The sequence below is a fragment of the Adiantum capillus-veneris genome, chromosome 25, assembly GCF_014529385.1.
Source record: "Adiantum capillus-veneris isolate H3 chromosome 25, ASM1452938v2, whole genome shotgun sequence".
Lineage (NCBI taxonomy): Eukaryota > Viridiplantae > Streptophyta > Polypodiopsida > Polypodiales > Pteridaceae > Adiantum > Adiantum capillus-veneris.
The window spans coordinates 22926508-22932507 of NC_140955.1; positions in this window are offsets into that span (position 1 = coordinate 22926508).

Consider the following 6000-nt stretch of genomic DNA (forward strand, 5'->3'; position numbering starts at 1 on the left):
AAAAGAAATTTAGAATTGTTCGACCGTGGCAAATATTGATATTTTTGGAACCGTAATCATCACTTTACTATGGTTAGAAATTTTCAAAACTAAATTTTGATAAAAATTGACATAGTTATGGCTACTAGAAGTTTACATTGTTGATTAAATTAATTAAACAAATTGTAAAGTTTTGGTAATCATTACTATAAAAGACTTTTATCATAAAATCCCTAGATATTTACAGATATTTTCAAAATTAATCATGAAAAGGGTCAGATAATAGCAAAAAATCAACTTGGTACATCTGGGGGTTGTGTGGAGCAATCATGAACCTACCGAAGCCAGTTTTAGTAGCACTGGCGCTAGGGGAAGGCTGGGGGTTGCTTGAGCTACAAGCAACTGCCATTTTCAGCTTATGAGAGCTTATGAGTGCCAAAAACCTATAAATAGGACCCCCTCTTCACAAAAAAACACAGATTCGGAGTCCTGGACATTTCTTTCTCACATAGGAAGAAAAATCTACACAAAAAACACTAGAGAGCAGACCTCTAGTTGATTATCCACGGTAATTAGCATAATCTCTTTTTAATTAAAAAAATTATGCTAATTTATTTATATTTTCTTAATTAATCCTATTAATTGATAAGATTAAACTTATTTACATTCTAAAATACTCTCTTAATTATTAATACTCTATAAATTACTTAGATTAGGATTAGGGATATTAATCTAGTTAATTATTAAGCCATATTAGGATTGAAATTAATCTTTTTGGTCATAAATTAAGGATAATTGTTGTAATTAAAATTAGTTTGCATAAGATAATCATCAAAGCTACATTAGACTCTGAAGATGCTAGGAAAACTATCTCTTTATTTTTTGATTAATTTATGTACTTAATTAAGCAAGAATTAGCTATTTTTAATCAAAAAATTGACAGGAAACCTATTTAATTAGCTTATAAATTCTTACATTAATTATCAAATTTAAGAAATAATGTTAAGGACACATGGTAAATTTCTTATTAACAAAAAATTAATCTAGGTAATTAAATAGGCCAAATTTGTCTATTTTTTACATAAATTAAAGGGGAAAATTAGTTAAATTACGTAGATAATTACACAGTAATTATTTGATATAAAAATCATGGTTAGGAAACCGGGATAATTAGGCATACACAAGAAACTAGTTTACCTAATTAAATAGATCAAAATTGTCTATTTTTTAGAATAAATTAAAGAGGAAAATTAGTTTAATTACTTAAATATATATATAGTAGTTATCAGAGATAGAAATCAATGCTACAAAGCTAGGATAATAAGGGCATGCATAAGAAATTAGTTTATATAATTAGCTAGACCATAATTATCTATTCTTGAGAAAAAATTAAAGGGAAAATTTAGTAAATTATATTAGATAATTACATGCTATTTATCAGAGTTAGACTACATAATAAAAAAGACATGATAATTATTATAAGGTTAGAAAATTAATTTAGATTTTCATCTCAGTCAAATTATACTAATGTTAGATGATTACATGCTATTATCAGAGTTAGATTACATGATAAGAAAGCCTTGATAATTATCTTAAGGTAAGAAAATTAATATAGATACTAATATAAGTCAAATTATACTAATTCTAGCTGACAATTAATGGGGGGAATTAGTAAATCATGTTAGATGATTGCATGCTATTTATCAGAGTTAGATTATATGATAAAAAGGTCATGATAATTATATTAAGGTGAAAAAAATAATATAAATATTTATCTCAATCAAAGTATACTAGTTCTAGTTAAAAATTAAAGAGGAAAATTAGTAAATCTTGTTAGAAAATTACATTCTACTTATGAGAGTAAAATTATCTAATAAAAAAGTTGTGATAATTATCTTAAGATCAGAAAATTAATATAGCTATTTATCTAAGTCAAACTAGACTAATTCTAGCTAAAAATTAAAGATGGAAATTAGATAATTAAGTTGAAAAACTAAAAGATAATTATGACAAGTCACAAATATCATTATCTACTTGTGATAGTTATATCATAATTAATTAGTCAATTTAGAAAATTATAATTGACCAAAAGTCTTATTTTTAGTAAAAGATCAATAAAATAAATAGACTTTGCGGTCAAAAGTTTCTAGAAAAATTACAGTAAGTGTAAACCATTGATATTAAGTTGAAGAAATGAAATATTTAAGAGAAAGTAAATAGGTTAAATATTAAGCTCAAAAGAAGTAGATTTGAAGCTTAAAGTTTGATGGAGAACTTAGGAGAGCTTAAAAACCCTTAGGGAAACTTTGGAAAAAGTTATCATAGCTATATAGTCAAATAAGAAATTACTAGGTCAAGAATTTACCAATTAAGACTACAAATTTAACCTTGATTGGGTTACGATTGAATATAAAGGTTATGTCTAGCTTTCGGACAATTTATCTAATGATTAGACATCCTTTTTTATAAGGATAAGAAGTTATGGCACCTAAAAGGACCCGAGAAAATCCTACATCAGATGATAAGGGGGGAGCTCTAGTTCTTAGACCTACTGATGAGAGTGTACAAGCCTCGGTACTACAACAAATGCCAGTGGAGCAGCAGATGGCTGACCAGTCTTAGGTGGATTTCCACTTATTTAGCTAAGTCTTTAGATAAGTTTAAATTCTTTTATAAGTTATCATTGTATACGAAAGGAGAAAATAAGTACCAGAAAAGGAATAAAAGATCGAAAACGAAAGGAAACTTCCAAGAAACCAATGAGCATTATTTATAATTAAGAAAGAATTGTTTGGGCTAAGACTGGTTGACCTAGGAAAGAATGTTTGATCATCCTTAAGACAGCTTGTCTCAAGACACCTCCGACTCCTTGGTATGTTTTGATGAATAATGATGGCTTTCTAGCCACGGATAAGTCGGTTACCTACATGAACGATGAGTTTCTACTCCGTGTCATGTCTTGATGTTTCTACATAAATTAGGATACCGTTTTTATTCTAGGGGAGCCACCCGATTGTATGGGCAACTGGTTTGGTGTATGGGCACCCCAAACCTTGGGTGGGGGTTTATCCACCCCGAATTGTGAATAAAGAATGGGTGCCATTTTTTCACCCTTAGGTGGTCTTGAGACAAGAAGAGTACTGGTCATGGTTATTATGGTCAATGTTTTTTATTGACAGTACCCTATCTTAAGTTTAAAGATATCTGTTTGCTAAAAGAATGCTTTTCAATACTGTCTTTAATAATTGATTGAAGGAATCACTATGACAGAAAGTTAAAAGAAACCATTATTTTAAATGGGTCAAAACAATGTGATAGTAAAGAGAAAAACAAAAGAATCATGTTTGAGTGTGGGGTGGTAAGTGGGGATTGACTAAGGTTGTCAATCATGGACGGGGGGACTTGATTAGTTAGGTAAGTATTCATTCCCGAGCACAAAAACAAAAAAGTATTTAGTTAACTTATCCAGTTGGAAGAGGAGTTCACCATTGGCTGTGCCCTCACATCTGTTAGGGGGGCAAAAGTGTTGGTTGAGGATACCTTAGCCAAATCTTTGGAAGTTATAGGGACAAAATAGCTTTTAGACTTTTAATATGTTGTCCCGTTATCACTGCGAGACATGACCAGGTCTTCTACTAGGGCTATAAACCCAAGCCATTGTCAATGTAAAGGTATATTCCCTGGATTTTCTTGTTTAGAGACTCTGATTTTTTTATTAGGCCTAGAGACTTGTCAAGGATCCCTTCCCGCTTTTTTGGTGTCGGCGGGTTGGGGACCTCACACCTTCCTGTGACCTAGTTGAGTCAAATACATCCCTCACATTGACAATTACAGTGAGGTTCTTGCTAATTCTACATTAAGTTTAGAAAGATTTGTTTGTTCATTCAACATTGCATTCTCTAAGTCTAGATTTAAACATGAAATTATAGACCAAATCTAAACCTTTATGCAAAAACAAGGGAGATGGTTACAGATTGTGCTAGTCAAATGCGGCAGTATATTTCGAGATGTCCTAAGAAAGAAAATCCATCAAAGCAATGAATGGCTTATTTATTCTTAAAAGGTCTTGTAAACAAAACTTTGTATGCTACCTTGTACAACATGAAACGTATGCACTTTAGAATCTTGCATTCTAGATATAGTTGACCTACGAGCTGACTGCAAAACCCATGGTGAAGAAAAGGATAGAAACCTTCCAAGGAAAATTGACATATGGGTTCCACAATGAGACAAAAAGATACAATTTTTACCATTTAGTCAAATGCCTCAAGGATCTTCCATGAAAGCCATAGCTAAAAAGATGAAACCACATGTAGACATGAATTCCACGAAGAATGTTGTTATGCACTATCACCAATGACAAAAGATTCAATAGATTTGGGCTCTAAAGTCTCATATGGTAGCAACGAAAATGGAAATGAATCTTCTAGTTAGGGATATAAAAAATGGGCATAATGCTATCGAAAGAGAACAACAAACTGTCATAATGAAGCTACTTCAAACACAAGGGTTCTACCAGGGACACACACATATTTGGCTACCCAAGGTTAGCCACCAACAATCTACTCAAAAAATACAAATAACTCCAACTAAAAAGTCAAGCACGTTCATACATAAGTATAGTTGGAGAGTCAATTTGAAGGAGATATCATCAAAGTCAATCAAGTACTATCCCAACAAACTTGAGTAGGAGAAACTAGTGTGACAATCAAAAGCGTATGAGAAAAAGATTTCAAATTGGTCTCTCATCTTCCTTCTTTTGAAAACATGTTTGTTGATATCAACAAGCTCAAGAATTTCAATTCAAGTTGCTCGGATGTAAAAAACATCCTTTGGGAAGTTAGAGCTGGGTAGCCAAGCCAATAAATGAGCAAGGCATTAGTTCAAAATCTTCACATAACATTTTTTGTGGTCTAAAAGTCTCAGTTCTTCTAAATATTTCTCAAGATGACGGAGTTGAGCATGTCTCAATTGTGTTGCTCATGCTAGTATAGGTTAGCATAAGAGTCAAAGTCTATGCATTTTGAGTCCTGAGGAGTGAAGGGGAAGAGTTAAAAAGACACTCAACACATTTAGCACAATGAGATATGAGTAGAGAAGCTTTAACATCAAAAAGCATTCTTAGAAAAGACATGAGCTTTTTTTTTTGAGAAAAAGATCCTTCTATTAGTTATTGAAACTGCCCATAGGGCTACAACCACCTCTTCAAGAGAGGGCTACAATAACCATGGTGGGGAGACTCTCCTAATGAAAAAACGAGCATATGTACAATGGGGCTAGATTAAGAAATGGGGGGAGGGAAAAGCCACACAGGTGGTCGGTAGTGCCATTGGAGTACACCCTGGACCATGGTGTAGAAAGGCCCAGGACGCCAGAGTCTAAGGAAAGCCTCTCTACTCTCCTGCATGCGGTGGGATCTGCTCTGTAGTCTCTTGAGCTGTCCTCTGAGAGTGTGGATCAACTCTAGCCAAAAATCGCGAACAGTCTCTGCTGGTGGCATAGGGCGAGCCTCAAAGATGCAGAAGCAACAGGCCACTCCAAAGGGTCCCTCCAAAGCCACTCACCATGATCCCAATGTACTCGTGCCAGTGGACAGCACTCCCAAGCCCACGCCTCCAGTGTCAAGTCTCAAGAGCTGCTGGGTCAGGATCGATGACACAAGTCCTCCCACAGATGCCCACCACTTGGATCCTCTAAAAACAACACTCTGCCACCTGCAGGGCCTCTATTGCAACTGCTGTAAGCGTCCCTCACCCTGTAGCTCTAAGAAAAGGGATGAAATAGTCTCTGAGCAGGCCCTGACTGAGATGAGAACCTCCAATCATGTGAAGGCTCCCATCCACCTGGGTGCTACTGGCTCGAGAGGCGTGAGCCACTCAGCTGGAACTGCCTCTGAGATGTCCTGGAACATGCTTTGCACCCCTCTCATGCCCTGTAGAGCTGGAAACCTTGTATCTCCTCTGACAAGCCTGAAAACTCTAACCAGTCACCTAAAGAGCGCATTGGACCCGCTGCCATGGG